General features: G+C 45.9%; 53 non-coding genes and 20 pseudogenes across 53 annotated transcripts; all 73 read right to left on the bottom strand.

Annotated features, from left to right (window-relative positions):
- Positions 1 to 104: 104 nt before the first annotated feature.
- Positions 105 to 223, bottom strand: LOC148560474 (5S ribosomal RNA). The gene has a single exon (XR_015891553.1). It is a non-coding gene; the product is annotated as a 5S ribosomal RNA (ribosomal RNA).
- A 185-nt stretch (positions 224 to 408) lies between these two features.
- LOC148560473 (5S ribosomal RNA) lies at positions 409 to 527 on the bottom strand. The gene has a single exon (XR_015891581.1). It is a non-coding gene; the product is annotated as a 5S ribosomal RNA (ribosomal RNA).
- Positions 528 to 718: 191 nt separating this feature from the next.
- LOC148560472 (5S ribosomal RNA) lies at positions 719 to 837 on the bottom strand. Its single transcript, XR_015890259.1, has one exon. It is a non-coding gene; the product is annotated as a 5S ribosomal RNA (ribosomal RNA).
- A 196-nt stretch (positions 838 to 1,033) lies between these two features.
- Positions 1,034 to 1,152, bottom strand: LOC148560471 (5S ribosomal RNA; annotated as a pseudogene).
- Positions 1,153 to 1,368: 216 nt separating this feature from the next.
- On the bottom strand, positions 1,369 to 1,487 carry LOC148560470 (5S ribosomal RNA). The gene has a single exon (XR_015891646.1). It is a non-coding gene; the product is annotated as a 5S ribosomal RNA (ribosomal RNA).
- Positions 1,488 to 1,672: 185 nt separating this feature from the next.
- LOC148560469 (5S ribosomal RNA) lies at positions 1,673 to 1,791 on the bottom strand. The gene has a single exon (XR_015890055.1). It is a non-coding gene; the product is annotated as a 5S ribosomal RNA (ribosomal RNA).
- A 207-nt stretch (positions 1,792 to 1,998) lies between these two features.
- LOC148560468 (5S ribosomal RNA) lies at positions 1,999 to 2,117 on the bottom strand. Its single transcript, XR_015891189.1, has one exon. It is a non-coding gene; the product is annotated as a 5S ribosomal RNA (ribosomal RNA).
- A 186-nt stretch (positions 2,118 to 2,303) lies between these two features.
- LOC148560467 (5S ribosomal RNA) lies at positions 2,304 to 2,422 on the bottom strand (annotated as a pseudogene).
- Positions 2,423 to 2,612: 190 nt separating this feature from the next.
- On the bottom strand, positions 2,613 to 2,731 carry LOC148560466 (5S ribosomal RNA). Its single transcript, XR_015890678.1, has one exon. It is a non-coding gene; the product is annotated as a 5S ribosomal RNA (ribosomal RNA).
- Positions 2,732 to 2,925: 194 nt separating this feature from the next.
- LOC148560465 (5S ribosomal RNA) lies at positions 2,926 to 3,044 on the bottom strand. Its single transcript, XR_015890677.1, has one exon. It is a non-coding gene; the product is annotated as a 5S ribosomal RNA (ribosomal RNA).
- Positions 3,045 to 3,236: 192 nt separating this feature from the next.
- Positions 3,237 to 3,355, bottom strand: LOC148560464 (5S ribosomal RNA). Its single transcript, XR_015890842.1, has one exon. It is a non-coding gene; the product is annotated as a 5S ribosomal RNA (ribosomal RNA).
- A 183-nt stretch (positions 3,356 to 3,538) lies between these two features.
- LOC148560463 (5S ribosomal RNA) lies at positions 3,539 to 3,657 on the bottom strand (annotated as a pseudogene).
- Positions 3,658 to 3,881: 224 nt separating this feature from the next.
- Positions 3,882 to 4,000, bottom strand: LOC148560462 (5S ribosomal RNA). Its single transcript, XR_015889471.1, has one exon. It is a non-coding gene; the product is annotated as a 5S ribosomal RNA (ribosomal RNA).
- Positions 4,001 to 4,190: 190 nt separating this feature from the next.
- On the bottom strand, positions 4,191 to 4,309 carry LOC148560461 (5S ribosomal RNA). The gene has a single exon (XR_015891224.1). It is a non-coding gene; the product is annotated as a 5S ribosomal RNA (ribosomal RNA).
- Positions 4,310 to 4,500: 191 nt separating this feature from the next.
- On the bottom strand, positions 4,501 to 4,619 carry LOC148560460 (5S ribosomal RNA). The gene has a single exon (XR_015890676.1). It is a non-coding gene; the product is annotated as a 5S ribosomal RNA (ribosomal RNA).
- A 192-nt stretch (positions 4,620 to 4,811) lies between these two features.
- Positions 4,812 to 4,930, bottom strand: LOC148560459 (5S ribosomal RNA). The gene has a single exon (XR_015889763.1). It is a non-coding gene; the product is annotated as a 5S ribosomal RNA (ribosomal RNA).
- A 204-nt stretch (positions 4,931 to 5,134) lies between these two features.
- On the bottom strand, positions 5,135 to 5,253 carry LOC148560458 (5S ribosomal RNA; annotated as a pseudogene).
- A 209-nt stretch (positions 5,254 to 5,462) lies between these two features.
- Positions 5,463 to 5,581, bottom strand: LOC148560457 (5S ribosomal RNA). The gene has a single exon (XR_015891188.1). It is a non-coding gene; the product is annotated as a 5S ribosomal RNA (ribosomal RNA).
- Positions 5,582 to 5,780: 199 nt separating this feature from the next.
- Positions 5,781 to 5,899, bottom strand: LOC148560456 (5S ribosomal RNA). Its single transcript, XR_015889960.1, has one exon. It is a non-coding gene; the product is annotated as a 5S ribosomal RNA (ribosomal RNA).
- A 199-nt stretch (positions 5,900 to 6,098) lies between these two features.
- On the bottom strand, positions 6,099 to 6,217 carry LOC148560455 (5S ribosomal RNA; annotated as a pseudogene).
- A 205-nt stretch (positions 6,218 to 6,422) lies between these two features.
- Positions 6,423 to 6,541, bottom strand: LOC148560454 (5S ribosomal RNA; annotated as a pseudogene).
- Positions 6,542 to 6,748: 207 nt separating this feature from the next.
- LOC148560453 (5S ribosomal RNA) lies at positions 6,749 to 6,867 on the bottom strand. Its single transcript, XR_015890255.1, has one exon. It is a non-coding gene; the product is annotated as a 5S ribosomal RNA (ribosomal RNA).
- A 225-nt stretch (positions 6,868 to 7,092) lies between these two features.
- On the bottom strand, positions 7,093 to 7,211 carry LOC148560452 (5S ribosomal RNA). Its single transcript, XR_015891805.1, has one exon. It is a non-coding gene; the product is annotated as a 5S ribosomal RNA (ribosomal RNA).
- A 201-nt stretch (positions 7,212 to 7,412) lies between these two features.
- On the bottom strand, positions 7,413 to 7,531 carry LOC148560451 (5S ribosomal RNA). Its single transcript, XR_015890610.1, has one exon. It is a non-coding gene; the product is annotated as a 5S ribosomal RNA (ribosomal RNA).
- A 184-nt stretch (positions 7,532 to 7,715) lies between these two features.
- LOC148560450 (5S ribosomal RNA) lies at positions 7,716 to 7,834 on the bottom strand (annotated as a pseudogene).
- Positions 7,835 to 8,026: 192 nt separating this feature from the next.
- LOC148560449 (5S ribosomal RNA) lies at positions 8,027 to 8,145 on the bottom strand. The gene has a single exon (XR_015891187.1). It is a non-coding gene; the product is annotated as a 5S ribosomal RNA (ribosomal RNA).
- Positions 8,146 to 8,333: 188 nt separating this feature from the next.
- On the bottom strand, positions 8,334 to 8,452 carry LOC148560448 (5S ribosomal RNA). The gene has a single exon (XR_015890037.1). It is a non-coding gene; the product is annotated as a 5S ribosomal RNA (ribosomal RNA).
- A 201-nt stretch (positions 8,453 to 8,653) lies between these two features.
- On the bottom strand, positions 8,654 to 8,772 carry LOC148560447 (5S ribosomal RNA). Its single transcript, XR_015889424.1, has one exon. It is a non-coding gene; the product is annotated as a 5S ribosomal RNA (ribosomal RNA).
- A 190-nt stretch (positions 8,773 to 8,962) lies between these two features.
- LOC148560446 (5S ribosomal RNA) lies at positions 8,963 to 9,081 on the bottom strand. The gene has a single exon (XR_015891773.1). It is a non-coding gene; the product is annotated as a 5S ribosomal RNA (ribosomal RNA).
- Positions 9,082 to 9,289: 208 nt separating this feature from the next.
- LOC148560445 (5S ribosomal RNA) lies at positions 9,290 to 9,408 on the bottom strand. The gene has a single exon (XR_015891185.1). It is a non-coding gene; the product is annotated as a 5S ribosomal RNA (ribosomal RNA).
- Positions 9,409 to 9,597: 189 nt separating this feature from the next.
- LOC148560444 (5S ribosomal RNA) lies at positions 9,598 to 9,716 on the bottom strand. The gene has a single exon (XR_015888786.1). It is a non-coding gene; the product is annotated as a 5S ribosomal RNA (ribosomal RNA).
- Positions 9,717 to 9,908: 192 nt separating this feature from the next.
- Positions 9,909 to 10,027, bottom strand: LOC148560443 (5S ribosomal RNA; annotated as a pseudogene).
- Positions 10,028 to 10,227: 200 nt separating this feature from the next.
- Positions 10,228 to 10,346, bottom strand: LOC148560442 (5S ribosomal RNA). The gene has a single exon (XR_015888516.1). It is a non-coding gene; the product is annotated as a 5S ribosomal RNA (ribosomal RNA).
- Positions 10,347 to 10,531: 185 nt separating this feature from the next.
- LOC148560441 (5S ribosomal RNA) lies at positions 10,532 to 10,650 on the bottom strand (annotated as a pseudogene).
- Positions 10,651 to 10,852: 202 nt separating this feature from the next.
- On the bottom strand, positions 10,853 to 10,971 carry LOC148560440 (5S ribosomal RNA). The gene has a single exon (XR_015888515.1). It is a non-coding gene; the product is annotated as a 5S ribosomal RNA (ribosomal RNA).
- Positions 10,972 to 11,156: 185 nt separating this feature from the next.
- LOC148560439 (5S ribosomal RNA) lies at positions 11,157 to 11,275 on the bottom strand (annotated as a pseudogene).
- A 185-nt stretch (positions 11,276 to 11,460) lies between these two features.
- Positions 11,461 to 11,579, bottom strand: LOC148560438 (5S ribosomal RNA). Its single transcript, XR_015889434.1, has one exon. It is a non-coding gene; the product is annotated as a 5S ribosomal RNA (ribosomal RNA).
- A 187-nt stretch (positions 11,580 to 11,766) lies between these two features.
- LOC148560437 (5S ribosomal RNA) lies at positions 11,767 to 11,885 on the bottom strand. Its single transcript, XR_015891803.1, has one exon. It is a non-coding gene; the product is annotated as a 5S ribosomal RNA (ribosomal RNA).
- Positions 11,886 to 12,073: 188 nt separating this feature from the next.
- Positions 12,074 to 12,192, bottom strand: LOC148560436 (5S ribosomal RNA). Its single transcript, XR_015891495.1, has one exon. It is a non-coding gene; the product is annotated as a 5S ribosomal RNA (ribosomal RNA).
- A 185-nt stretch (positions 12,193 to 12,377) lies between these two features.
- Positions 12,378 to 12,496, bottom strand: LOC148560435 (5S ribosomal RNA). Its single transcript, XR_015890739.1, has one exon. It is a non-coding gene; the product is annotated as a 5S ribosomal RNA (ribosomal RNA).
- A 206-nt stretch (positions 12,497 to 12,702) lies between these two features.
- LOC148560434 (5S ribosomal RNA) lies at positions 12,703 to 12,821 on the bottom strand. Its single transcript, XR_015891351.1, has one exon. It is a non-coding gene; the product is annotated as a 5S ribosomal RNA (ribosomal RNA).
- A 193-nt stretch (positions 12,822 to 13,014) lies between these two features.
- Positions 13,015 to 13,133, bottom strand: LOC148560433 (5S ribosomal RNA; annotated as a pseudogene).
- A 186-nt stretch (positions 13,134 to 13,319) lies between these two features.
- Positions 13,320 to 13,438, bottom strand: LOC148560432 (5S ribosomal RNA). The gene has a single exon (XR_015890512.1). It is a non-coding gene; the product is annotated as a 5S ribosomal RNA (ribosomal RNA).
- Positions 13,439 to 13,635: 197 nt separating this feature from the next.
- LOC148560431 (5S ribosomal RNA) lies at positions 13,636 to 13,754 on the bottom strand. Its single transcript, XR_015891350.1, has one exon. It is a non-coding gene; the product is annotated as a 5S ribosomal RNA (ribosomal RNA).
- Positions 13,755 to 13,948: 194 nt separating this feature from the next.
- On the bottom strand, positions 13,949 to 14,067 carry LOC148560430 (5S ribosomal RNA). The gene has a single exon (XR_015891210.1). It is a non-coding gene; the product is annotated as a 5S ribosomal RNA (ribosomal RNA).
- Positions 14,068 to 14,254: 187 nt separating this feature from the next.
- Positions 14,255 to 14,373, bottom strand: LOC148560429 (5S ribosomal RNA). Its single transcript, XR_015890511.1, has one exon. It is a non-coding gene; the product is annotated as a 5S ribosomal RNA (ribosomal RNA).
- Positions 14,374 to 14,595: 222 nt separating this feature from the next.
- LOC148560428 (5S ribosomal RNA) lies at positions 14,596 to 14,714 on the bottom strand (annotated as a pseudogene).
- A 188-nt stretch (positions 14,715 to 14,902) lies between these two features.
- On the bottom strand, positions 14,903 to 15,021 carry LOC148560427 (5S ribosomal RNA). Its single transcript, XR_015889738.1, has one exon. It is a non-coding gene; the product is annotated as a 5S ribosomal RNA (ribosomal RNA).
- Positions 15,022 to 15,212: 191 nt separating this feature from the next.
- On the bottom strand, positions 15,213 to 15,331 carry LOC148560426 (5S ribosomal RNA). The gene has a single exon (XR_015890838.1). It is a non-coding gene; the product is annotated as a 5S ribosomal RNA (ribosomal RNA).
- A 187-nt stretch (positions 15,332 to 15,518) lies between these two features.
- On the bottom strand, positions 15,519 to 15,637 carry LOC148560425 (5S ribosomal RNA). Its single transcript, XR_015891411.1, has one exon. It is a non-coding gene; the product is annotated as a 5S ribosomal RNA (ribosomal RNA).
- Positions 15,638 to 15,825: 188 nt separating this feature from the next.
- Positions 15,826 to 15,944, bottom strand: LOC148560424 (5S ribosomal RNA). Its single transcript, XR_015890249.1, has one exon. It is a non-coding gene; the product is annotated as a 5S ribosomal RNA (ribosomal RNA).
- A 191-nt stretch (positions 15,945 to 16,135) lies between these two features.
- Positions 16,136 to 16,254, bottom strand: LOC148560423 (5S ribosomal RNA). The gene has a single exon (XR_015891639.1). It is a non-coding gene; the product is annotated as a 5S ribosomal RNA (ribosomal RNA).
- Positions 16,255 to 16,464: 210 nt separating this feature from the next.
- LOC148560422 (5S ribosomal RNA) lies at positions 16,465 to 16,583 on the bottom strand (annotated as a pseudogene).
- A 189-nt stretch (positions 16,584 to 16,772) lies between these two features.
- Positions 16,773 to 16,891, bottom strand: LOC148560421 (5S ribosomal RNA). The gene has a single exon (XR_015890510.1). It is a non-coding gene; the product is annotated as a 5S ribosomal RNA (ribosomal RNA).
- Positions 16,892 to 17,078: 187 nt separating this feature from the next.
- On the bottom strand, positions 17,079 to 17,197 carry LOC148560420 (5S ribosomal RNA). Its single transcript, XR_015891638.1, has one exon. It is a non-coding gene; the product is annotated as a 5S ribosomal RNA (ribosomal RNA).
- A 185-nt stretch (positions 17,198 to 17,382) lies between these two features.
- On the bottom strand, positions 17,383 to 17,501 carry LOC148560419 (5S ribosomal RNA; annotated as a pseudogene).
- A 185-nt stretch (positions 17,502 to 17,686) lies between these two features.
- Positions 17,687 to 17,805, bottom strand: LOC148560418 (5S ribosomal RNA). Its single transcript, XR_015891482.1, has one exon. It is a non-coding gene; the product is annotated as a 5S ribosomal RNA (ribosomal RNA).
- Positions 17,806 to 17,992: 187 nt separating this feature from the next.
- LOC148560417 (5S ribosomal RNA) lies at positions 17,993 to 18,111 on the bottom strand. Its single transcript, XR_015891637.1, has one exon. It is a non-coding gene; the product is annotated as a 5S ribosomal RNA (ribosomal RNA).
- A 193-nt stretch (positions 18,112 to 18,304) lies between these two features.
- LOC148560416 (5S ribosomal RNA) lies at positions 18,305 to 18,423 on the bottom strand (annotated as a pseudogene).
- Positions 18,424 to 18,610: 187 nt separating this feature from the next.
- Positions 18,611 to 18,729, bottom strand: LOC148560415 (5S ribosomal RNA). Its single transcript, XR_015890914.1, has one exon. It is a non-coding gene; the product is annotated as a 5S ribosomal RNA (ribosomal RNA).
- Positions 18,730 to 18,918: 189 nt separating this feature from the next.
- On the bottom strand, positions 18,919 to 19,037 carry LOC148560414 (5S ribosomal RNA). The gene has a single exon (XR_015890837.1). It is a non-coding gene; the product is annotated as a 5S ribosomal RNA (ribosomal RNA).
- A 190-nt stretch (positions 19,038 to 19,227) lies between these two features.
- LOC148560413 (5S ribosomal RNA) lies at positions 19,228 to 19,346 on the bottom strand. The gene has a single exon (XR_015891415.1). It is a non-coding gene; the product is annotated as a 5S ribosomal RNA (ribosomal RNA).
- A 192-nt stretch (positions 19,347 to 19,538) lies between these two features.
- LOC148560412 (5S ribosomal RNA) lies at positions 19,539 to 19,657 on the bottom strand (annotated as a pseudogene).
- A 184-nt stretch (positions 19,658 to 19,841) lies between these two features.
- Positions 19,842 to 19,960, bottom strand: LOC148560411 (5S ribosomal RNA; annotated as a pseudogene).
- A 187-nt stretch (positions 19,961 to 20,147) lies between these two features.
- Positions 20,148 to 20,266, bottom strand: LOC148560410 (5S ribosomal RNA). Its single transcript, XR_015889805.1, has one exon. It is a non-coding gene; the product is annotated as a 5S ribosomal RNA (ribosomal RNA).
- Positions 20,267 to 20,455: 189 nt separating this feature from the next.
- Positions 20,456 to 20,574, bottom strand: LOC148560409 (5S ribosomal RNA). Its single transcript, XR_015891636.1, has one exon. It is a non-coding gene; the product is annotated as a 5S ribosomal RNA (ribosomal RNA).
- A 189-nt stretch (positions 20,575 to 20,763) lies between these two features.
- On the bottom strand, positions 20,764 to 20,882 carry LOC148560408 (5S ribosomal RNA). Its single transcript, XR_015890836.1, has one exon. It is a non-coding gene; the product is annotated as a 5S ribosomal RNA (ribosomal RNA).
- Positions 20,883 to 21,072: 190 nt separating this feature from the next.
- On the bottom strand, positions 21,073 to 21,191 carry LOC148560407 (5S ribosomal RNA). The gene has a single exon (XR_015891414.1). It is a non-coding gene; the product is annotated as a 5S ribosomal RNA (ribosomal RNA).
- A 192-nt stretch (positions 21,192 to 21,383) lies between these two features.
- Positions 21,384 to 21,502, bottom strand: LOC148560406 (5S ribosomal RNA; annotated as a pseudogene).
- Positions 21,503 to 21,686: 184 nt separating this feature from the next.
- LOC148560405 (5S ribosomal RNA) lies at positions 21,687 to 21,805 on the bottom strand (annotated as a pseudogene).
- A 187-nt stretch (positions 21,806 to 21,992) lies between these two features.
- LOC148560404 (5S ribosomal RNA) lies at positions 21,993 to 22,111 on the bottom strand. Its single transcript, XR_015889804.1, has one exon. It is a non-coding gene; the product is annotated as a 5S ribosomal RNA (ribosomal RNA).
- A 189-nt stretch (positions 22,112 to 22,300) lies between these two features.
- On the bottom strand, positions 22,301 to 22,419 carry LOC148560403 (5S ribosomal RNA). Its single transcript, XR_015891635.1, has one exon. It is a non-coding gene; the product is annotated as a 5S ribosomal RNA (ribosomal RNA).
- A 193-nt stretch (positions 22,420 to 22,612) lies between these two features.
- On the bottom strand, positions 22,613 to 22,731 carry LOC148560402 (5S ribosomal RNA; annotated as a pseudogene).
- Positions 22,732 to 22,833: the final 102 nt, after the last annotated feature.

Raw genomic sequence — 22,833 nt, 5'->3', positions numbered from 1 at the left:
ATCAGGTCATTGAGACCCGCTTTAGCTAAACTATGCAAGATAGCGCCGTTTAAAGAACGAGGGTAAGCACGACGTAAATAAAAAAAAAAAAAAAAAAAAAAAGAGAGGTGCAACACGAGGACTTCCCAGGAGGTCACCTATCCTAGTACTACTCTCGCCCAAGGACGCTTAACTGCGGAGTTCTGATGGGATCCGGTACATTAGTGCTGGTATGATCGCACCTATTAAAATATGCGCACATAATTATCATATGCATGTCTCGTGACGTAGGGTAAGTCGAGCTGCGAATCCCTGCGGGGCCCGTGCGAGCTTGCCTAAAATCAGGTCATTGAGACTCGCTTTAGATAAACTATTCAAGATAGCGCCGTTTAAAGAACGAGGGTAAGCACGACGTAAAAAAAAAAAAAAGAGGTGCAACACGAGGACTTCCCAGGAGGTCACCCATCCTAGTACTACTCTCGCCCAAGCACGCTTAACTGCGGAGTTCTAATGGGATCCAATGCATTAGAGCTGGTATGATCACACCTATTAAAATATGCGCACATAATTATCATATGCATGTCTCATGACGTAGGGTAAGTCGAGCTGCGAATCCCTGCGGGGCCCGTGCGAGCTTGCCTAAAATCAGGTCATTGAGACTCGCTTTAGCTAAACTATTCAAGATAGCGCCGTTTAAAGAACGAGGGTAAGCACGACGTAAAAAAAAAAAAAAAAAAAAGAGGTGCAACACGAGGACTTCCCAGGAGGTCACCCATCCTAGTACTACTCTGGCCCAAGCACGCTTAACTGCGGAGTTCTGATGGGATCCGGTGCATTAGTGCTGGTATGATCGCACCTATTAAAATATGCGCACATAATTATCATATGCATGTCTCGTGACGTAGGGTAAGTCGAGCTGCGAATCCCTGCGGGGCCCGTGCGAGCTTGCCTAAAATCAGGTCATTGAGACTCGCTTTAGATAAACTATGCAAGATAGCGCCGTTTAAAGAACGAGGGTAAGCACGACGTAAAAAAAAAAAAAAAAAAAAAAAAAGAGAGGCAACACGAGGACTTCCCAGGAGGTCACCCATCCTAGTACTACTCTGGCACAAGCACGCTTAACTGCGGAGTTCTGATGGGATCCGGTGCATTAGTGCTGGTATGATCGCACCTATTAAAATATGAGCACATAATTATCATATGCATGTCTCGCGACGTAGGGTAAGTCGAGCTGCGAATCCCTGCGGGGACCGTGCGAGCTTGCCTAAGATCAGGTCATTGAGACTCGCTTTAGCTAAACTATGCAAGATAGCGCCGTTTAAAGAACGAGGGTAAGCACGACGTAAAAAAAAAAAAAAAAAAAAAAAAAAAAAAAAAAAAAAAAAAAGAGAGGAGCAACACGAGGACTTCCCAGGAGGTCACCTATCCTAGTACTACTCTCGCCCAAGGACGCTTAACTGCGGAGTTCTGATGGGATCCGGTGCATTAGTGCTGGTATGATCGCACCTATTAAAATATGCGCACATAATTATCATATGCATGTCTCGTGACGTAGGGTAAGTCGAGCTGCGAATCCCTGCGGGGCCCGTGCGAGCTTGCCTAAAATCAGGTCATTGAGACTCGCTTTAGATAAACTATTCAAGATAGCGCCGTTTAAAGAACGAGGGTAAGCACGATGTAAAAAAAAAAAAAAGAGGTGCAACACGAGGACTTCCCAGGAGGTCACCCATCCTAGTACTACTCTCGCCCAAGCACGCTTAACTGCGGAGTTCTGATGGGATCCGATGCATTAGTGCTGGTATGATCACACCTATTAAAATATGCGCACATAATTATCATATGCATGTCTCATGACGTAGGGTAAGTCGAGCTGCGAATCCCTGCGGGGCCCGTGCGAGCTTGCCTAAAATCAGGTCATTGAGACTCGCTTTAACTAAACTATTCAAGATAGCGCCGTTTAAAGAACGAGGGTAAGCACGACGTAAAAAAAAAAAAAAAAAAAAAAAAAAAAAAAAAAGAGAGGTGCAACACGAGGACTTCCCAGGAGGTCACCTATCCTAGTACTACTCTCGCCCAAGGACGCTTAACTGCGGAGTTCTGATGGGATCCGGTGCATTAGTGCTGGTATGATCGCACCTATTAAAATATGCGCACATAATTATCATATGCATGTCTCGTGACGTAGGGTAAGTCGAGCTGCGAATCCCTGCGGGGCCCGTGCGAGCTTGCCTAAAATCAGGTCATTGAGACTCGCTTTAGATAAACTATTCAAGATAGCGCCGTTTAAAGAACGAGGGTAAGCACGATGTAAAAAAAAAAAAAAAGAGGTGCAACACGAGGACTTCATAGGAGGTCACCCATCCTAGTACTACTCTCGCCCAAGCACGCTTAACTGCAGAGTTCTGATATGATCCGGTGCATTAGTGCTGGTATGATCGCACCTATTAAAATATGCGCACATAATTATCATATGCATGTCTCGCGACGTAGGGTAAGTCGAGCTGCGAATCCCTGCGAGGCCCGTGCGAGCTTGCCTATAATGAGGTCATTGAGACTCGCTTTAGCTAAACTATTCAAGATAGCGCCATTTAAAGAACGAGGGTAAGCACGACGTAAAAAAAAAAAAAAAAAAAGAGGTGCAACACGAGGACTTCCCAGGAGGTCACCCATCCTAGTACTACTCTCGCCCAAGCACGCTTAACTGCGGAGTTCTGATGTGATCTGGTGCATTAGTGCTGGTATGATCGCACCTATTAAAATATGCGCACATAATTATCATATGCATGTCTCGCGACGTAGGGTAAGTCGAGCTGCGAATCCCTGCGGGGCCCGTGCGAGCTTGCCTATAATGAGGTCATTGAGACTCGCTTTAGCTAAACTATTCAAGATAGCGCCATTTAAAGAACGAGGGTAAGCACGACGTAAAAAAAAAAAAAAAAAAAAAAAGAGGTGCAACACGAGGACTTCCCAGGAGGTCACCCATCCTAGTACTACTCTCGCCCAAGCACGCTTAACTGCGGAGTTCTGATGTGATCTGGTGCATTAGTGCTGGTATGATCGCACCTATTAAAATATGCGCACATAATTATCATATGCATGTCTCGCGACGTAGGGTAAGTCGAGCTGCGAATCCCTGCGGGACCCGTGCGAGCTTGCCTAAGATCAGGTCATTGAGACTTGCTTTAGCTAAACTATGCAAGATAGCGCCGTTTAAAGAATCAGGGTAAGCACGACGTAAAAAAAAAAAAAAAAAAGAAGAGGTGCAACAGGAGGACTTCCCAGGAGGTCACCCATCATAGTACTACTCTCGCCCAAGCACGCTTAACTCCGGAGTTCTGATGGGATCCGGTGCATTAGTGCTGGTATGATCGCACCTATTAAAATATGCGCACATAATTATCATATGCATGTCTCGTGACGTAGGGTAAGTCGAGCTGCGAATCCCTGCGGGGCCCGTGCGAGCTTGCCTAAAATCAGGTCATTGAGACTCGCTTTAGATAAACTATTCAAGATAGCGCCGTTTAAAGAACGAGGGTAAGCACGACGTAAAAAAAAAAAAGAGGTGCAACACGAGGACTTCCCAGGAGGTCCCCGATCCTAGTACTACTCTGGCCCAAGCACGTTTAACTGCGGAGTTCTGATGGGATCCGGTGCATTAGTGCTGGTATGATCGCACCTAGCAAAATATGCGTACATAATTATCATATGCATGTCTCGTGACGTATGGTAAGTCGAGCTGCGAATCCCTGAGTGGCCCGTGCGAGCTTGCCTAAGATCAGGTCATTGAGACTCGCTTTAGCTAAACTATGCAAGATAGCGCCGTTTAAAGAACGAGGGTAAGCACGACGTAAAAAAAAAAAAAAAAAAAAAAAAAAAAAAAAAAAAAAAAAAAAAAAAAAAGAGAGGTGCAACACGAGGACTTCCCAGGCGGTCACCCATCATAGTACTACTCTCGCCCAAGCACGCTTAACTGCGGAGTTCTGATGGGATCCGGTGCATTAGTGCTGGTATCATCGCACCTATTAAAATATGCGCACATAATTATCATATGCATGTCTCGCGACGTAGGGTAAGTCGAGCTGCGAATCCCTGCGAGGCCCGTGCGAGCTTGCCTATAATGAGGTCATTGAGACTCGCTTTAGCTAAACTATTCAAGATAGCGCCATTTAAAGAACGAGGGTAAGCACGACGTAAAAAAAAAAAAAAAAAAAGAGGTGCAACACGAGGACTTCCCAGGAGGTCAACCATCCTAGTACTACTCTCGCCCAAGCACGCTTAACTGCGGAGTTCTGATGTGATCTGGTGCATTAGTGCTGGTATGATCGCACCTATTAAAATATGCGCACATAATTATCATATGCATGTCTCGCGACGTAGGGTAAGTCGAGCTGCGAATCCCTGCGGGGCCCGTGCGAGCTTGCCTATAATGAGGTCATTGAGACTCGCTTTAGCTAAACTATTCAAGATAGCGCCATTTAAAGAACGAGGGTAAGCACGACGTAAAAAAAAAAAAAAAAAAAAGAGGTGCAACACGAGGACTTCCCAGGAGGTCACCCATCCTAGTACTACTCTCGCCCAAGCACGCTTAACTGCGGAGTTCTGATGTGATCTGGTGCATTAGTGCTGGTATGATCGCACCTATTAAAATATGCGCACATAATTATCATATGCATGTCTCGCGACGTAGGGTAAGTCGAGCTGCGAATCCCTGCGGGGCCCGTGCGAGCTTGCCTAAGATCAGGTCATTGAGACTTGCTTTAGCTAAACTATGCAAGATAGCGCCGTTTAAAGAATCAGGGTAAGCACGACGTAAAAAAAAAAAAAAAAAAGAAGAGTTGCAACACGAGGACTTCCCAGGCGGTCACCCATCATAGTACTACTCTCGCCCAAGCACGCTTAACTGCGGAGTTCTGATGGGATCCGGTGCATTAGTGCTGGTATGATCGCACCTATTAAAATATGCGCACATAATTATCATATGCATGTCTCGTGACGTAGGGTAAGTCGAGCTGCGAATCCCTGCGGGGCCCGTGCGAGCTTGCCTAAAATCAGGTCATTGAGACTCGCTTTAACTAAACTATTCAAGATACCGCCGTTTAAAGAACGAGGGTAAGCACGACGTAAAAAAAAAAAAAAAAAAAAAAAAAAAAAAAAAGAGGTGCAACACGAGGACTTCCCAGGAGGTCACCGATCCTAGTACTACTCTGGCCCAAGCACGTTTAACTGCGGAGTTCTGATGGGATCCTGTGCATTAGTGCTGGTATGATCGCACCTATTAAAATATGCGTACATAATTATCATATGCATGTCTCGTGACGTATGGTAAGTCGAGCTGCGAATCCCTGCGGGGCCCGTGCGAGCTTGCCTAAGATCAGGTCATTGAGACTCGCTTTAGCTAAACTATGCAAGATAGCGCCGTTTAAAGAACGAGGGTAAGCACGACGTAAAAAAAAAAAAAAAAAAAAAAAAAAAAAAAAAAAAGAGAGGTGCAACACGAGGACTTCCCAGGAGGTCACCTATCCTAGTACTACTCTCGCCCAAGGACGCTTAACTGCGGAGTTCTGATGGGATCCGGTGCATTAGTGCTGGTATGATCGCACCTATTAAAATATGCACACATAATTATCATATGCATGTCTCGTGACGTAGGGTAAGTCGAGCTGCGAATCCCTGCGGGGCCCGTGCGAGCTTGCCTAAAATCAGGTCATTGAGACTCGCTTTAGCTAAACTATTCAAGATAGCGCCGTTTAAAGAACGAGGGTAAGCACGACGTAAAAAAAAAAAAAAAAAAAAAAAAAAAAGAGGTGCAACACGAGGACTTCCCAGGAGGTCACCCATCCTAGTACTACTCTCGCCCAAGGACGCTTAACTGCGGAGTTCTGATGGGATCCGGTGCATTAGTGCTGGTATGATCGCACCTATTAAAATATTCGCACATAATTATCATATGCATGTCTCGTGACGTAGGGTAAGTCGAGCTGCGAATCCCTGCGGGCCCGTGCGAGCTTGCCTAAAATCAGGTCATTGAGACTCACTTTAACTAAACTATTCAAGATAGCGCCGTTTAAAGAACGAAGGTAAGCACGACGTAAAATAAAAAAAAAAAAAAAAAAAAAAAAAAGGTGCAACACGAGGACTTCCCAGGAGGTCACCGATCCTAGTACTACTCTGGCCCAAGCACGTTTAACTGCGGAGTTCTTATGGGATCCGGTGCATTAGTGCTGGTATGATCGCACCTATTAAAATATGCGTACATAATTATCATATGCATGTCTCGTGACGTATGGTAAGTCGAGCTGCGAATCCCTGCGGGGCCCGTGCGAGCTTGCCTAAGATCAGGTCATTGAGACTCGCTTTAGCTAAACTATGCAAGATAGCGCCGTTTAAAGAACGAGGGTAAGCACGACGTAAAAAAAAAAAAAAAAAAAAAAAAAAAAAAAAGAGAGGTGCAACACGAGGACTTCCCAGGAGGTCACCTATCCTAGTACTACTCTCGCCCAAGGACACTTAACTGCGGAGTTTTGATGGGATCCGGTGCATTAGTGCTGGTATGATCGCACCTATTAAAATATGCACACATAATTATCATATGCATGTCTCGTGACGTAGGGTAAGTCGAGCTGCGAATCCCTGCGGGGCCCGTGCGAGCTTGCCTAAAATCAGGTCATTGAGACTCGCTTTAGCTAAACTATTCAAGATAGCGCCGTTTAAAGAACGAGGGTAAGCACGACGTAAAAAAAAAAAAAAAAAAAAAAAAAAAAAAAAAAAAGAGGTGCAACACGAGGACTTCCCAGGAGGTCTCCCATCCTAGTACTACTCTCGCCCAAGGACGCTTAACTGCGGAGTTCTGATGGGATCCGGTGCATTAGTGCTGGTATGATCGCACCTATTAAAATATTCGCACATAATTATCATATGCATGTCTCGTGACGTAGGGTAAGTCGAGCTGCGAATCCCTGCGGGCCCGTGCGAGCTTGCCTAAAATCAGGTCATTGAGACTCACTTTAACTAAACTATTCAAGATAGCGCCGTTTAAAGAACGAGGGTAAGCACGACGTAAAAAAAAAAAAAAAAAAAAAAAAAAAAAAAAAAAAAAAAAAAAAAAAAAAAAAAAAGGTGCAACACGAGGACTTCCCAGGAGGTCACCGATCCTAGTACTACTCTGGCCCAAGCACGTTTAACTGCGGAGTTCTGATGGGATCCGGTGCATTAGTGCTGGTATGATCGCACCTATTAAAATATGCGTACATAATTATCATATGCATGTCTCGTGACGTATGTTAAGTCGAGCTGCGAATCCCTGCGGGGCCCGTGCGAGCTTGCCTAAGATCAGGTCATTGAGACTCGCTTTAGCTAAACTATGCAAGATACCGCCATTTAAAGAAAGAGGGTAAGCACGACGTAAAAAAAAAAAAAAAAGAAAAAAGAAAAAGGAGGTGCAACACGAGGACTTCCCAGGAGCTCACCCATCCTAGTACTACTCTCGCCCAAGCACGCTTAACTGCGGAGTTCTGATGGGATCCGGTGCATTAGTGCTGGTATGATCGCACCTATTAAAATATGCGCACATAATTATCATATGCATGTCTCGCGACGTAGGGTAAGTCGAGCTGCGAATCCCTGCGGGGCCCGTGCGAGCTTGCCTATAATGAGGTCATTGAGACTCGCTTTAGCTAAACTATTCAAGATAGCGCCATTTAAAGAACGAGGGTAAGCACGACGTAAAAAAAAAAAAAGAGCTGCAACACGAGGACTTCCCAGGAGGTCACCGATCCTAGTACTACTCTGGCCCAAGCACGTTTAACTGCGGAGTTCTGATGGGATCCGGTGCATTAGTGCTGGTATGATCGCACCTATTAAAATATGCGCACATAATTTTCATATGCATGTCTCGCGACGTAGGGTAAGTCGAGCTGCGAATCCCTGCGGGGACCGTGCGAGCTTGCCTAAGATCAGGTCATTGAGACTCGCTTTAGCTAAACTATGCAAGATAGCGCCGTTTAAAGAACGAGGGTAAGCACGACGTAAAAAAAAAAAAAAAAAAAAAGAGGTGCAACACGAGGACTTCCCAGGAGGTCACCTATCCTAGTACTACTCTCGCCCAAGGACGCTTAACTGCGGAGTTCTGATGGGATCCGGTGCATTAGTGCTGGTATGATCGCACCTATTAAAATATGCGCACATAATTATCATATGCATGTCTCGTGACGTAGGGTAAGTCGAGCTGCGAATCCCTGCGGGGCCCGTGCGAGCTTGCCTAAAATCAGGTCATTGAGACTCGCTTTAGATAAACTATTCAAGATAGCGCCGTTTAAAGAACGAGGGTAAGCACGACGTAAAAAAAGAAAAAAAAAGAGGTGCAACACGAGGACTTCCCAGGAGGTCACCCATCCTAGTACTACTCTCGCCCAAGCACGTTTAACTGCGGAGTTCTGATGGGATCCGATGCATTAGTGCTGGTATGATCGCACCTATTAAAATATGCGTACATAATTATCATATGCATGTCTCGTGACGTATGGTAAGTCGAGCTGCGAATCCCTGCGGGGCCCGTGCGAGCTTGCCTAAGATCAGGTCATTGAGACTCGCTTTAGCTAAACTATGCAAGATACCGCCATTTAAAGAAAGAGGGTAAGCACGACGTAAAAAAAAAAAAAAAAGAAAAAAGAAAAAGGAGGTGCAACACGAGGACTTCCCAGGAGGTCACCCATCCTAGTACTACTCTCGCCCAAGCACGATTAACTGCGGAGTTCTGATGGGATCCGGTGCATTAGTGCTGGTATGATCGCACCTATTAAAATATGCGCACATAATTATCATATGCATGTCTCGCGACGTAGGGTAAGTCGAGCTGCGAATCCCTGCGGGGCCCGTGGGAGCTTGCCTAAAATCAGGTCATTGAGACTCGCTTTAGCTAAACTATGCAAGATAGCGCCGTTTAAAGAACGAGGGTAAGCACGACGTCAAAAAAAAAAAAAAAAAAGAGGTGCAACACGAGGACTTCCCAGGAGGTCACCGATCCTAGTACTACTCTGGCCCAAGCACGTTTAACTGCGGAGTTCTGATGGGATCCGGTGCATTAGTGCTGGTATGATCGCACCTATTAAAACATGCGCACATAATTATCATATGCATGTCTCGTGACGTATGGTAAGTCGAGCTGCGAATCCCTGCGGGGCCCGTGCGAGCTTGCCTAAGATCAGGTCATTGAGACTCGCTTTAGCTAAACTATGCAAGATAGCGCCGTTTAAAGGACGAGGGTAAGCACGACGTAAAAAAAAAAAAAAAAAAAAAAAAAAAAAAAAAAAGAGAGGTGCAACACGAGGACTTCCCAGGAGGTCACCTATCCTAGTACTACTCTCGCCCAAGGACGCTTAACTGCGGAGTTCTGATGGGATCCGGTGCATTAGTGCTGGTATGATCGCACCTATTAAAATATGCACACATAATTATCATATGCATGTCTCGTGACGTAAGGTAAGTCGAGCTGCGAATCCCTGCGGGGCCCGTGCGAGCTTGCCTAAAATCAGGTCATTGAGACTCGCTTTAGCTAAACTATTCAAGATAGCGCCGTTTAAAGAACGAGGATAAGCACGACGTAAAAAAAAAAAAAAAAAAGAGGTGCAACACGAGGACTTCCCAGGAGGTCACCCATCCTAGTACTACTCTCGCCCAAGCACGTTTAACTGCGGAGTTCTGATGGGATCCGGTGCATTAGTGCTGGTATGATCGCACCTATTAAAATATGCGTACATAATTATCATATGCATGTCTCGTGACGTAGGGTAAGTCGAGCTGCGAATCCCTGCGGGCCCGTGCGAGCTTGCCTAAAATCAGGTCATTAAGACTCACTTTAACTAAACTATTCAAGATAGCGTCGTTTAAAGAACGAGGGTAAGCACGACGTAAAAAAAAAAAAAAAAAAAAAAGAGGTGCAACACGAGGACTTCCCAGGAGGTCACCGATCCTAGTACTACTCTGGCCCAAGCACGTTTAATTGCGGAGTTCTGATGGGATCCGGTGAATTAGTGCTGGTATGATCGCACCTATTAAAATATGCGTACATAATTATCATATGCATGTCTCGTGACGTATGGTAAGTCGAGCTGCGAATCCCTGCGGGGCCCGTGCGAGCTTGCCTAAGATCAGGTCATTGAGACTCGCTTTAGCTAAACTATGCAAGATACCGCCATTTAAAGAAAGAGGGTAAGCACGACGTAAAAAAAAAAAAAAAGAAAAAAGAAAAAGGAGGTGCAACACGAGGACTTCCCAGGAGGTCACCCATCCTAGTACTACTCTCGCCCAAGCACGCTTAACTGCGGAGTTCTGATGGGATCCGGTGCATTAGTGCTGGTATGATCGCACCTATTAAAATATGCGCACATAATTATCATATGCATGTCTCGCGACGTAGGGTAAGTCGAGCTGCGAATCCCTGCGGGGCCCGTGCGAGCTTGCCTATAATGAGGTCATTGAGACTCGCTTTAGCTAAACTATTCAAGATAGCGCCATTTAAAGAACGAGGGTAAGCACGACGTAAAAAAAAAAAAAAGAGCTGCAACACAAGGACTTCCCAGGAGGTCACCGATCCTAGTACTACTCTGGCCCAAGCACGTTTAACTGCGGAGTTCTGATGGGATCCGGTGCATTAGTGCTGGTATGATCACACCTATTAAAATATGCGTACATAATTATCATATGCATGTCTCGTGACGAATGGTAAGTCGAGCTGCGAATCCCTGCGGGGCCCGTGCGAGCTTGCCTAAGATCAGGTCATTGAGACTCGCTTTAGCTAAACTATGCAAGATACCGCCATTTAAAGAAAGAGGGTAAGCACGACGTAAAAAAAAAAAAAAAAAGAAAAAAGAAAAAGGAGGTGCAACACGAGGACTTCCCAGGAGGTCACCCATCCTAGTACTACTCTCGCCCAAGCACGCTTAACTGCGGAGTTCTGATGGGATCCGGTGCATTAGTGCTGGTATGATCGCACCTATTAAAATATGCGCACATAATTATCATATGCATGTCTCGCGACGTAGGGTAAGTCGAGCTGCGAATCCCTGCGGGGCCCGTGCGAGCTTGCCTATAATGAGGTCATTGAGACTCGCTTTAGCTAAACTATTCAAGATAGCGCCATTTAAAGAACGAGGGTAAGCACGACGTAAAAAAAAAAAAAAGAGCTGCAACACGAGGACTTCCCAGGAGGTCACCGATCCTAGTACTACTCTGGCCCAAGCACGTTTAACTGCGGAGTTCTGATGGGATCCGGTGCATTAGTGCTGGTATGATCGCACCTATTAAAATATGCGCACATAATTATCATATGCATGTCTCGTGACGTAGGGTAAGTCGAGCTGCGAATCCCTGCGGGGCCCGTGCGAGCTTGCCTAAAATCAGGTCATTGAGACTCGCTTTAGATAAACTATTCAAGATAGCGCCGTTTAAAGAACGAGGGTAAGCACGACGTAAAAAAAAAAAAAAGAGGTGCAACACGAGGACTTCCCAGGAGGTCACCCATCCTAGTACTACTCTCGCCCAAGCACGCTTAACTGCGGAGTTCTGATGGGATCCGGTGCATTAGTGCTGGAATGATCGCACCTATTAAAATATGCGCACATAATTATCATATGCATGTCTCGCGACGTAGGGTAAGTCGAGCTGCGAATCCCTGCGGGGCCCGTGGGAGCTTGCCTAAAATCAGGTCATTGAGACTCGCTTTAGCTAAACTATGCAAGATAGCGCCGTTTAAAGAACGAGGGTAAGCACGACGTCAAAAAAAAAAAAAAAGAGGTGCAACACGAGGATTTCCCAGGAGGTCACCCATCCTAGTACTACTCTCACCCAAGCACGCATAACTGCGGAGTTCTTATGGGATCCAGTGCATTAGTGCTGGTATGATCGCACCTATTAAAATATGCGCACATAATTATCATATGCATGTCTCGCGACGTAGGGTAAGTCGAGTTGCAAATCCCTGCGGGGCCTGTGGGAGCTTGCCTAAAATCAGGTCATTGAGACTCGCTTTAACTAAACTATGCAAGATAGCGCCGTTTAAAGAACGAGGGTAAGCACGACGTAAAAAAAAAAAAAAAAAGTGGTGCAACACGAGGACTTCCCAGGAGGTCACCCATCCTAGTACTACTCTCGCCCAAGCACGCTTAACTGTGGAGTTCTGATGGGATCTGGTGCATTAGTGCTGGTATGATCGCACCTATTAAAATATGCGCACATAATTATCATATGCATGTCTCGTGACGTAGGGTAAGTCGAGCTGCGAATTCCTGCGGGGTCCGTGCGAGCTTGCCTAAAATCAGGTCATTGAGACTCGCTTTAACTAAACTATGCAAGATAGCACCGTTTAAAGAACGAGGGTAAGCACGACGTAAAAAAAAAAAAAAGAGGTGCAACACGAGGATTTTCCAGGAGGTCACCCATCCTAGTACTACTCTCACCCAAGCACGCTTAACTGCGGAGTTCTGATGGGATCCGGTGCATTAGTGCTGGTATGATCGCACCTATTAAAATATGCGCACATAATTATCATATGCATGTCTCGCGACGTAGGGTAAGTCGAGTTGCAAATCCCTGTGGGGCCTGTGGGAGCTTTCCTAAAATCAGGTCATTGAGACTCGCTTTAACTAAACTATGCAAGATAGCGCCGTTTAAAGAACGAGGGTAAGCACGACGTAAAAAAAAAAAAAAAAAAAAAAAAAAAAAAAAAAAGTGGTGCAACACGAGGACTTCCCAGGAGGTCACCCATCCTAGTACTACTCTCACCCAAGCACGCTTAACTGCGGAGTTCTGATGGGATCTGGTGCATTAGTGCTGGTATGATCGCACCTATTAAAATATGCGCACATAATTATCATACGCAAGTCTCGTGACGTAGGGTAAGTCGAGCTGCGAATTCCTGCGGGGTCCGTGCGAGCTTGCCTAAAATCAGGTCATTGAGACTCGCTTTAGCTAAACTATTCAAGATAGCGCCGTTTAAAGAACGAGGGTAAGCATGACGTAAAAAAAAAAAAAAAAAAAGAAGAGGTGCAACACGAGGACTTCCCAGGAGGTCACCAATCCTAGTATTACTCTCACCCAAGCACGCTTAACTGCGGAGTTCTGATGGGATCCGGTGCATTAGTGCTGGTATGATCGCACCTATTAAAATATGCGCACATAATTATCATATGCATGTCTCGCGACGTAGGGTAAGTCGAGCTGCGAATCCCTGCGGGGCCCGTGGGAGCTTGCCTAAAATCAGGCCATTGAGACTCGCTTTAGCTAAACTATGCAAGATAGTGCCGTTTAAAGAACGAGGGTAAGCACGACGTAAAAAAAAAAAAAAAGAGGTGCAACACGAGGACTTCCCAGGAGGTCACCAATCCTAGTACTACTCTCGCCCAAGCACGCTTAACTGCGGAGTTCTGATGGGATCCGGTGCATTAGTGCTGGTATGATCGCACCTATTAAAATGTGCGCACATAATTATCATATGCATGTCTCGCGACGTAGGGTAAGTCGAGTTGCAAATCCCTGCGGGGCCTGTGGGAGCTTTCCTAAAATCAGGTCATTGAGACTCGCTTTAACTAAACTATGCAAGATAGCGCCGTTTAAAGAACGAGGGTAAGCACGACGTAAAAAAAAAAAAAAAAAAAAAAAAAAGTGGTGCAACACGAGGACTTCCCAGGAGGTCACCCATCCTAGTACTACTCTCACCCAAGCACGCTTAACTGCGGAGTTCTGATGGGATCTGGTGCATTAGTGCTGGTATGATCGCACCTATTAAAATATGCGCACATAATTATCATACGCAAGTCTCGTGACGTAGGGTAAGTCGAGCTGCGAATTCCTGCGGGGTCCGTGCGAGCTTGCCTAAAATCAGGTCATTGAGACTCGCTTTAGCTAAACTATTCAAGATAGCGCCGTTTAAAGAACGAGGGTAAGCATGACGTAAAAAAAAAAAAAAAAAAAAGAAGAGGTGCAACACGAGGACTTCCCAGGAGGTCACCAATCCTAGTACTACTCTCACCCAAGCACGCTTAACTGCGGAGTTCTGATGGGATCCGGTGCATTAGTGCTGGTATGATCGCACCTATTAAAATATGCGCACATAATTATCATATGCATGTCTCGCGACGTAGGGTAAGTCGAGCTGCGAATCCCTGCGGGGCCCGTGGGAGCTTGCCTAAAATCAGGCCATTGAGACTCGCTTTAGCTAAACTATGCAAGATAGTGCCGTTTAAAGAACGAGGGTAAGCACGACGTAAAAAAAAAAAAAAAAGAGGTGCAACACGAGGACTTCCCAGGAGGTCACCAATCCTAGTACTACTCTCGCCCAAGCACGCTTAACTGCGGAGTTCTGATGGGATCCGGTGCATTAGTGCTGGTATGATCGCACCTATTAAAATGTGCGCACATAATTATCATATGCATGTCTCGCGACGTAGGGTAAGTCAAGTAGTGAATCCCAGCGGGGCCCGTGGGAGCTTGCCTAAAATCAGGTCATTGAGACTCGCTTTAGCTAAACTATTCAAGATAGCGCCGTTTAAAGAACGAGGGTAAGCACGGCGTAAAAAAAAAAAAAAAAAAAAAAAAAAAAAAAAAAAAAAAAAAAAAAAGAAAGAGTTGCCACACGAGGACTTCACAGGAGGTCACCCATCCTTGAAATACTCTCGCCCAAGCACGCTTAACTGCGGAGTTCTGATGGGATCCGGTGCATTAGTGCTGGTATGATCGCACCTATGAAAATAGGCGCACATAATTATCATATGCATGTCTCACGACGTAGGGTAAGTCGAGTTGCAAATCCCTGCGGGGCCCGTGGGAGCTTGCCTAAAATTAGTTCATTGAGACTCGCTTTAACTAAACTATGCAAGATAGCGCCGTTTAAAGAACGAGGGTAAGCACGACGTAAAAAAAAAAAAAAAAAGAGGTGCAACACGAGGATCTCCCAGGAGGTCACCCATCCTAGTACTACTCTCGCCCAAGCACGCTTAACTGCGGAGTTCTGATGGGATCCGGTGCATTAGTGCTGATATGATCGCACCTATTATAATATGCGCACATAATTATCATATGCATGTCTTGCGACGTAGGGTAAGTCGAGCTGCGAATCCCTGCGGGGCCCGTGCGAGCTTGCCTAATATCAGGTCATTGAGACTCGCTTTAGCTAAACTATTCAAGATAGCGCCGTTTAAAGAACGATGGTAAGCACGACGTAAAAAAAAAAAAAAAAAAGATAGGTGCAACACGAGGACTTCCCAGGAGGTCACCCATCCTAGTACTACTCTCGCCCAAGCATGCTTAACTGCGGAGTTCTGATGGGATCCAGTGCATTAGTGCTGGTATGATCGCACCTATTAAAATATGCGCACATAATTATCATATGCATGTCTCGCGACGTAGGGTAAGTCGAGCTGCGAATCCCTGCGGGGCCCGTGCGAACTTGCCTAAAATGAGGTCAATGAGACTCGCTTTAGCTAAACTATTCAAGATAGCGCCGTTTAAAGAACGAGGGTAAGCAAGACGTAAATAAAAAAAAAAAAGAGGTGCAACACGACGACTTCCTAGGAGGTCACCCATCCTAGTACTACTCTCGCCCAAGCACGCTTAACTGCGGAGTTCTGATGGGTTCCGGTGCATTAGTGCTGGTATGATCGCACCTATTAAAATATGCGCACATAATTATCATATGCATGTCTCGTGACGTATGGTAAGTCGAGCTGCGAATCCCTGCGGGGCCCGTGCGAGCTTGCCTAAGATCAGGTCATTGAGACTCGCTTTAGCTAAACTATGCAAGATAGCGCCGTTTAAAAAATGAGGGTAAGCACGACGTAAAAAAAAAAAAAAAAAGAGGTGCAACACGAGGACTTCCCAGGAGGTCACCCATCCTAGTACTACTCTCGCCCAAGCACGCTTAACTGCGGAGTTCTGATGGGATCCGGTGCATTAGTGCTGTTATGATCGCACCTATTAAAATATGCGCACATAATTATCATATGCATGTCTCGTGACGTAGGGTAAGTCGAGCTGCGAATCCCTGCGGGGCCCGTGCGAGCTTGCCTAAAATCAGGTCATTGAGACTCGCTTTAGCTAAACTATTCAAGATAGCGCCGTTTAAAGAACGAGGGTAAGCACGACGTAAAAAAAAAAAAAAAAAAAAGAGGTATAACACGAGGACTTCCCAGGAGGTCACCCATCCTAGTACTACTCTCGCCCAAGCACGCTTAACTGCGGAGTTCTGATGGGATCCGTTGCATTAGTGCTGGTATGATCGCACCTATTAAAATATGCGCACATAATTATCATATGCATGTCTCGCGACGTATGGTAAGTCGAGCTGTGAATCCCTGCGGGGCCCGTGCGAGCTTGCCTAAAATCAGGTCATTGAGACTCGCTTTAGCTAAACTATTCAAGATAGCGCCGTTTAAAGAACGAGGGTAAGCACGACGTAAAAAAAAAAAAAAAAAAAAAAAAAAAAAAAAAAAAAAGGAGGTGCCACACGAGGACTTCATAGGAGGTCACCCATCCTAGAAATACTCTCGCCCAAGCACGCTTAACTGCGGAGTTCTGATGGGATCCGGTGCATTAGTGCTGGTATGATCGCACCTATGAAAATATGCGCACATAATTATCATATGCATGTCTCACGACGTAGGGTAAGTCGAGTTGCAAATCCCTGCGGGGACCGTGGGAGCTTGCCTAAAATTAGTTCATTGAGACTCGCTTTAACTAAACTATGCAACATAGCGCCGTTTAAAGAATGAGGGTAAGCACGACGTAAAAAAAAAAAAAAAAAAGAGGTGCAACACGAGGACTTCCCAGGAGGTCACCAATCCTAGTACTACTCTCGCCCAAGCACGCTTAACTGCGGAGTTCTGATGGGATCCGGTGCATTAGTGCTGGTATGATCGCACCTATTCAAATATGCGCACATAATTATCATATGCATGTCTCGTGACGTAGGGTAAGTCGAGCTGCGAATCCCTGCGGGGCCCGTGCGAGCTTGCCTAAAATCAGGTCATTGAGACCCGCTTTAGCTAAACTATTCAAGATAGCGCCGTTTAAAGAACGAGGGTAAGCACGACGTAAAAAAAAAAAAAAAAGAGGTATAACACGAGGACTTCCCAGGAGGTCACCCATCCTAGTACTACTCTCGCCCAAGCACGCTTAACTGCGGAGTTCTGATGGGATCCGTTGCATTAGTGCTGGTATGATCGCACCTATTAAAATATGCGCACATAATTATCATATGCATGTCTCGCGACGTATGGTAAGTCGAGCTGCGAATCCCTGCGGGGCCCGTGCGAGCTTGCCTAAAATCAGGTCATTGAGACTCGCTTTAGCTAAACTATTCAAGATAGCGCCGTTTAAAGAACGAGGGTAAGCACGACGTAAAAAAAAAAAAAGGAGGTGCCACACGAGGACTTCACAGGACGTCACCCATCCTAGAAATACTCTCGCCCAAGCACGCTTAACTGCGGAGTTCTGATGGGATCCGGTGCATTAGTGCTGGTATGATCGCACCTATGAAAATATGCGCACATAATTATCATATGCATGTCTCACGACGTAGGGTAAGTCGAGTTGCAAATCCCTGCGGGGCCCGTGGGAGCTTGCCTAAAATTAGTTCATTGAGACTCGCTTTAACTAAACTATGCAAGATAGCGCCGTTTAAAGAATGAGGGTAAGCACGACGTAAAAAAAAAAAAAAGAGGTGCAACACGAGGACTTCCCAGGAGGTCACCCATCCTAGTACTACTCTCGCCCAGGCACGCTTAACTGCGGAGTTCTGATGGGATATGGTGCATTAGTGCTGGTATGATCGCACCTATTAAAATATGCGCACATAATTATCATATGCATGTCTCGTGACGTAGGGTAAGTCGAGCTGCGAATCCCTGCGGGGCCCGTGCGAGCTTGCCTAAAATCAGGTCATTGAGACTCGCTTTAGCTAAACTATTCAAGATAGCGCCGTTTAAAGAACGAGGGTAAGCACGACGTAAAAAAAAAAAAAAAAGAGGTATAACACGAGGACTTCCCAGGAGGTCACCCATCCTAGTACTACTCTCGCCCAAGCACGCTTAACTGCGGAGTTCTGATGGGATCCGTTGCATTAGTGCTGGTATGATCGCACCTATTAAAATATGCGCACATAATTATCATATGCATGTCTCGCGACGTATGGTAAGTCGAGCTGCGAATCCCTGCGGGGCCCGTGCGAGCTTGCCTAAAATCAGGTCATTGAGACTCGCTTTAGCTAAACTATTCAAGATAGCGCCGTTTAAATAACGAGGGTAAGCACGACGTAAAAAAAAAAAAAAAAAAAAAGGAGGTGCCACACGAGGACTTCACAGGAGGTCACCCATCCTAGAAATACTCTCGCCCAAGCACGCTTAACTGCGGAGTTCTGATGGGATCCGGTGCATTAGTGCTGGTATGATCGCACCTATGAAAATATGCGCACATAATTATCATATGCATGTCTCGTGACGTATGGTAAGTCGAGCTGCGAATCCCTGCGGGGACCGTGGGAGCTTGCCTAAAATTAGTTCATTGAGACTCGCTTTAACTAAACTTTGCAAGATAGCGCCGTTTAAAGAATGAGGGTAAGCACGACGTAAAAAAAAAAAAAAAAGAGGTGCAACACGAGGACTTCCCAGGAGGTCACCCATCCTCGTACTACTCTCGACCAAGCACGCTTAACTGCGGAGTTCTGATGGGATCCGGTGCATTAGTGCTGGTATGATCGCACCTATTAAAATATGCGCACATAATTATCATATGCATGTCTCGTGACGTAGGGTAAGTTGAGCTGCGAATCGCTGCGGGGCCCGTGCGAGCTTGCCTAAAATCAGGTCATTGAGACTCGCTTTAGCTAAACTATTCAAGATAGCGCCGTTTAAAGAACGAGGGTAAGCACGACGTAAAAAAAAAAAAAAAAGATAGGTGCAACACGAGGACTTCCCAGGAGGTCACCCATCCTAGTACTACTCTCGCCCAAGCATGCTTAACTGCGGAGTTCTGATGGGATCCAGTGCATTAGTGCTGGTATGATCGCACCTATTAAAATATGCGCACATAATTATCATATGCATGTCTCGCGACGTAGGGTAAGTCGAGCTGCGAATCCCTGCGGGGCCCGTGCGAACTTGCCTAAAATGAGGTCAATGAGACTCGCTTTAGCTAAACTATTCAAGATAGCGCCGTTTAAAAAACGAGGGTAAGCACGACGTAAATAAAAAAAAAAAAAAAGAGGTGCAACACGAGGACTTCCTAGGAGGTCACCCATCCTAGTACTACTCTTGCCCAAGCACGCTTAACTGCGGAGTTCTGATGGGATCCGGTGCATTAGTGCTGGTATGATCGCAACTATTAAAATATGCGCACATAATTATCATATGCATGTCTCGTGACGTAGGGTAAGTCGAGCTGCGAATCCCTGCGGGGCCCGTGCGAGCTTGCCTAAAATCAGGTCATTGAGACTCGCTTCAGCTAAACTATTCAAGATAGCGCCGTTTAAAGAACGAGGGTAAGCACGACGTAAAAAAAAAAAAAAAAAAAAAGAGGTATAACACGAGGAGTTCCCAGGAGGTCACCCATCCTAGTACTACTCTCGCACAAGCACGCTTAACTGCGGAGTTCTGATGGGATCCGTTGCATTAGTGCTGGTATGATCGCACCTATTAAAATATGCGCACATAATTATCATATGCATGTCTCGCGACGTATGGTAAGTCGAGCTGCGAATCCCTGCGGGGCCCGTGCGAGCTTTCCTAAAATCAGGTCATTGTGACTCGCTTTAGCTAAACTATTCAAGATAACGCCGTTTAAAGAACGAGGGTAAGCACGACGTAAAAAAAAAAAAGTAGGTGCCACACGAGGACTTCACAGGAGGTCACCCATCCTAGAAATACTCTCGCCCAAGCACGCTAAACTGCGGAGTTCTGATGGGATCCGGTGCATTAGTGCTGGTATGATCGCACCTATGAAAATATGCGCACATAATTATCATATGCATGTCTCACGACGTAGGGTAAGTCGAGTTGCAAATCCCTGCGGGGCCCGTGGGAGCTTGCCTAAAATTAGTTCATTGAGACTCGCTTTAACTAAACTATGCAAGATAGCATCGTTTAAAGAATGAGGGTAAGCACGACGTAAAAAAAAAAAAAAAAGAGGTGCAACACGAGGACTTCCCAGGAGGTCACCCATCCTAGTACTACTCTCGCCCAAGCACGCTTAACTGCGGAGTTCTGATGGGATCTGGTGCATTAGTGCTGGTATGATCGCACCTATTAAAATATGCGCACATAATTATCATATGCATGTCTCGTGACGTAGGGTAAGTCGAGCTGCGAATCCCTGCGGGGCCCGTGCGAGCTTGCCTAAAATCAGGTCATTGAGACTCGCTTTAGCTAAACTATTCAAGATAGCGCCGTTTAGAGAACGAGGGTAAGCACGACGTAAAAAAAAAAAAAAAAAAGAGGTATAACACGAGGACTTCCCAGGAGGTCACCCATCCTAGTACTACTCTCGCCCAAGCACGCTTAACTGCGGAGTTCTGATGGGATCCGTTGCATTAGTGCTGGTATGATCGCACCTATTAAAATATGCGCACATAATTATCATATGCATGTCTCGCGACGTATGGTAAGTCGAGCTGCGAATCCCTGCGGGGCCCGTGCGAGCTTGCCTAAAATCAGGTTATTGAGACTCGCTTTAGCTAAACTATTCAAGATAGCGCCGTTTAAAGAACGAGGGTAAGCACGACGTAAAAAAAAAAAAAAAAGATAGGTGCAACACGAGGACTTCCCAGGAGGTCACCCATCCTAGTACTACTCTCGCCCAAGCATGCTTAACTGCGGAGTTCTGATGGGATCCAGTGCATTAGTGCTGGTATGATCGCACCTATTAAAATATGCGCACATAATTATCATATGCATGTCTCGCGACGTAGGGTAAGTCGAGCTGCGAATCCCTGCGGGGCCCGTGCGAACTTGCCTAAAATGAGGTCAATGAGACTCGCTTTAGCTAAACTATTCAAGATAGCGCCGTTTAAAAAACGAGGGTAAGCACGACGTAAATAAAAAAAAAAAAAAAGAGGTGCAACACGAGGACTTCCTAGGAGGTCACCCATCCTAGTACTACTCTTGCCCAAGCACGCTTAACTGCGGAGTTCTGATGGGATCCGGTGCATTAGTGCTGGTATGATCGCAACTATTAAAATATGCGCACATAATTATCATATGCATGTCTCGTGACGTAGGGTAAGTCGAGCTGCGAATCCCTGCGGGGCCCGTGCGAGCTTGCCTAAAATCAGGTCATTGAGACTCGCTTCAGCTAAACTATTCAAGATAGCGCCGTTTAAAGAACGAGGGTAAGCACGACGTAAAAAAAAAAAAAAAAAAAAAGAGGTATAACACGAGGAGTTCCCAGGAGGTCACCCATCCTAGTACTACTCTCGCACAAGCACGCTTAACTGCGGAGTTCTGATGGGATCCGTTGCATTAGTGCTGGTATGATCGCACCTATTAAAATATGCGCACATAATTATCATATGCATGTCTCGCGACGTATGGTAAGTCGAGCTGCGAATCCCTGCGGGGCCCGTGCGAGCTTTCCTAAAATCAGGTCATTGTGACTCGCTTTAGCTAAACTATTCAAGATAACGCCGTTTAAAGAACGAGGGTAAGCACGACGTAAAAAAAAAAAAGTAGGTGCCACACGAGGACTTCACAGGAGGTCACCCATCCTAGAAATACTCTCGCCCAAGCACGCTAAACTGCGGAGTTCTGATGGGATCCGGTGCATTAGTGCTGGTATGATCGCACCTATGAAAATATGCGCACATAATTATCATATGCATGTCTCACGACGTAGGGTAAGTCGAGTTGCAAATCCCTGCGGGGCCCGTGGGAGCTTGCCTAAAATTAGTTCATTGAGACTCGCTTTAACTAAACTATGCAAGATAGCATCGTTTAAAGAATGAGGGTAAGCACGACGTAAAAAAAAAAAAAAAAGAGGTGCAACACGAGGACTTCCCAGGAGGTCACCCATCCTAGTACTACTCTCGCCCAAGCACGCTTAACTGCGGAGTTCTGATGGGATCTGGTGCATTAGTGCTGGTATGATCGCACCTATTAAAATATGCGCACATAATTATCATATGCATGTCTCGTGACGTAGGGTAAGTCGAGCTGCGAATCCCTGCGGGGCCCGTGCGAGCTTGCCTAAAATCAGGTCATTGAGACTCGCTTTAGCTAAACTATTCAAGATAGCGCCGTTTAGAGAACGAGGGTAAGCACGACGTAAAAAAAAAAAAAAAAAAGAGGTATAACACGAGGACTTCCCAGGAGGTCACCCATCCTAGTACTACTCTCGCCCAAGCACGCTTAACTGCGGAGTTCTGATGGGATCCGTTGCATTAGTGCTGGTATGATCGCACCTATTAAAATATGCGCACATAATTATCATATGCATGTCTCGCGACGTATGGTAAGTCGAGCTGCGAATCCCTGCGGGGCCCGTGCGAGCTTGCCTAAAATCAGGTTATTGAGACTCGCTTTAGCTAAACTATTCAAGATAGCGCCGTTTAAATAACGAGGGTAAGCACGACGTAAAAAAAAAAAAAAAAAAAAAGGAGGTGCCACACGAGGACTTCACAGGAGGTCACCCATCCTAGAAATACTCTCGCCCAAGCACGCTTAACTGCGGAGTTCTGATGGGATCCGGTGCATTAGTGCTGGTATGATCGCACCTATGAAAATATGCGCACATAATTATCATATGCATGTCTTGTGACGTATGGTAAGTCGAGCTGCGAATCCCTGCGGGGACCGTGGGAGCTTGCCTAAAATTAGT

Source organism: Arachis ipaensis, chromosome B6 (genome assembly GCF_059453495.1).
Source record: "Arachis ipaensis isolate K30076 ecotype BB chromosome B6, ASM5945349v1, whole genome shotgun sequence".
Lineage (NCBI taxonomy): Eukaryota > Viridiplantae > Streptophyta > Magnoliopsida > Fabales > Fabaceae > Arachis > Arachis ipaensis.
This window is presented reverse-complemented; position numbering and strand designations above follow the sequence as displayed.